We start from the raw sequence: 2,436 nt of genomic DNA, 5'->3' as shown, positions 1-2,436 counted from the left end.
ACGAGATAAGAAAATTTCGACGGTAGGGTGAGGTCAAATTTTTTTATGAAGTTTTTTTTCCACCCAACAATTTTTCATTTTTCATGATTTTTAAAAGAATGTCCGTATTTAGGGCACTTTGGCTCCTGAACGCAGACACTGTTCTAGAGGGCCTCACAGGTACACCGTAGATGATAAAAAATCGTTCAAGGTGGTGGTAGGTGTGTCTTGGTCCGAAGATTTTATAATCCTCACCGATTTTCAATATCATCAAAAGGACGGATTTCACAGGACTTTTTCGCCAAAAATCGTCCGGATTTAGGATCCATGACTGTAGCAGACCGCGCCCCGCGCCCCGCCCCGCCAGCAAGTTTATTAGTTGATTTGTATCGGTCGCGCGCCCTATCCACATGTCGCGGCCGAGAGCCCCGAGCCCCGCGCCCCGCGAGCCCGCAGCGCGCACAACTATGGCGCTGTAATGAAGACGAATTAACCTCAATACGTCTCTGGGTGGGAGTGCGTCCGCGTCGAGCTGAGCGGAGCTGGGCACAAGGGACTCTAATTGAACGTTCTGCGTTGAGCGCGCGCGCGCCCGCGCGGCTCGTCGTGTCCGTGGCCCCACCACCGCCTCCATACGCCCAGCGTCGTTGTATATAACGCCCTGGAAGAGGTCCCGCCCTCGGCGAAGACGAGGACGGCGATGAAGGAGCAGAGAACCCCGACTCGCCCATCCCGAGGGAGAAGCTGACGCAGCCTCCAAGTGAAAACCCCCGCCCGGGGCATAGTCCCGTGTGCTGCCTCTGCCCACCCTTTCCCCCTGCCCGAGGCCGATGTCGTCGAGGGACACATCCCCCTCGCGCACAAACACAATAATATCGCATGCCCGAGGCTCCCGGGTGACACCACCGCACTTTTGTCGTCGAGGCTGCCATCGCCGTCGTCGTCCTTCGTTGCAGAAGAGGAATAGGGAATAAGAAGGCAATTGAATAAAAACACGATGCCACAAAAACCAGGGCGAATGAAGGACGAGGACGATGTGTGTCGCTCCGGGGGATGAGCCGGGGCTCCGGCTGCCGGCTGTGCGGCGCGGCAGGGTGGGGCGGGGGAGGGCGGGGGCGAGGGGGAAGACCCAATCATTAGTAGCGGTCGTCCGTCCCTCGGGCGTCCGTGTCGTGCGTCCGTGTGCGTGTGTGTGTGTGTGAGATGGAGCGACGCCCCCCAGTCACGTGGGTGGTATACGTCTGTATAGTGCCGGGGCCCAGCCTCCCCGTGGTCCCGGCGGGCGCAGCGGGCGCTCAGGACCACAGTATAATGTCTCATTCAACGGGCATATGACACCGGGGCGCTGGGCCCGGCTATGGGCGGGGCGCGCTCGGACGCACTATGAGAAATCCAGCGGACGTCGTAAAACTGAGAGCCCGAGTGTGTGTGTGTGTGTGTCTGTCACGGGGCGTATATGTCTTGGGCGCGCGAGGGGCCGGTTTTCTATCGACGATGGCCATCTGATAGCGGAGCGGAGCCCCGCGCGCCGCGAGGAGCGTTAGAGCAGTTTGATCGGCGTTCGCGGTTCGGCTCGACGACGACGGAGACAAGGAGACGAGGACACGACATTTCCCGAAACCGAGCGGCTGCCGACGCCGCCGACGCCGCCGCCGCTGCTGCTGCTGCCGCAGCTGCTGCTCGACGTCGAGGAGGTCCCGTTTCAAACGTCGAAAGCGGGGCGGGGCGCGGCGCGGCGGGACCGCGCCGGCTGCATGGGGGGCCTCGTTCTGACCGTGCGCGCCGCCGCGGCCCCTGCATGACTTGACTCGGGCGGACCACCGCGGCTGCGACACAGACAGCTGGTGTCCGCCCGTCCGTCTGCAACAGTCGCCCGCGGTGTCCGTCTGTCCGACCGGGGACGGTCAGCTGTCCGCGCGCACGCAGCTGTCGTCGTCCTCCTCCCCCCGTCTTCGCGGTGGTCGTTGCCGTCGTCGCCGTCCTGGCGCGTCGTTTTACGGGGACGGCGCCACCGACCCCACTCTGACGCCGCTGCGGAGGGGAGCGCGGGCTGCTGCTCTGCGGCGGGGGTTTTAAAATAGCTCCGCGACGTACGCACCTTAGTGACAGGTCGCGGCCGTGCTCGCTACTGCTGCGTCCATGCTGCGTCCATGACGCCTGGCGGGGTTGACGTCGAGCTGATGTCGAGCTGCGATATATCCCTTTGGCGTCGCTGCTGTTCACTAGGGGCACACTATCTCACTGCACTGCACTAGTAGGCGCGGCGCGCACTCTCGGCGGCGACGTCGAGCACGGGGGCGTCCGGGGGGTCGGCGCGGCGGTGCGGGGCTGTCTGACGGCGTCCTCACAGTGCCACCGCTGCGCGCAGACTGACTAGAACCAAGGAACGAAACGAACGAAACGAGCCGACCAACGCCGTGCCCGCCAGCCGGCCCGCCCGAAGAGGAGTGGGGCCCG

The 2,436-nt window shown here is 63.2% G+C and overlaps 2 protein-coding genes across 2 annotated transcripts in view; both read right to left on the bottom strand.

Annotated features, from left to right (window-relative positions):
- Positions 1-2,380, bottom strand: part of LOC113213567 (growth arrest-specific protein 1-like) — a 59,651-nt gene extending 57,271 nt beyond the window's left edge. Inside the window, exon 1 of the mRNA XM_026432679.2 lies at positions 2,078-2,380. The gene's annotated coding sequence lies outside the window, so the exon portion shown is untranslated. The remainder of the gene's footprint in view (positions 1-2,077) is intronic.
- The window catches only part of LOC113213595 (peptidyl-alpha-hydroxyglycine alpha-amidating lyase 2), a 21,020-nt gene that overhangs the window by 12,912 nt on the left and 5,672 nt on the right, over positions 1-2,436 (bottom strand). The gene's annotated exons all lie outside the window — the stretch shown is intronic.

Source organism: Frankliniella occidentalis, unplaced genomic scaffold (assembly GCF_000697945.3).
Source record: "Frankliniella occidentalis isolate FOCC.00 unplaced genomic scaffold, Focc_3.1 Scaffold38, whole genome shotgun sequence".
Classification (NCBI taxonomy): Eukaryota; Metazoa; Arthropoda; class Insecta; order Thysanoptera; family Thripidae; genus Frankliniella; species Frankliniella occidentalis.
This window is presented reverse-complemented; position numbering and strand designations above follow the sequence as displayed.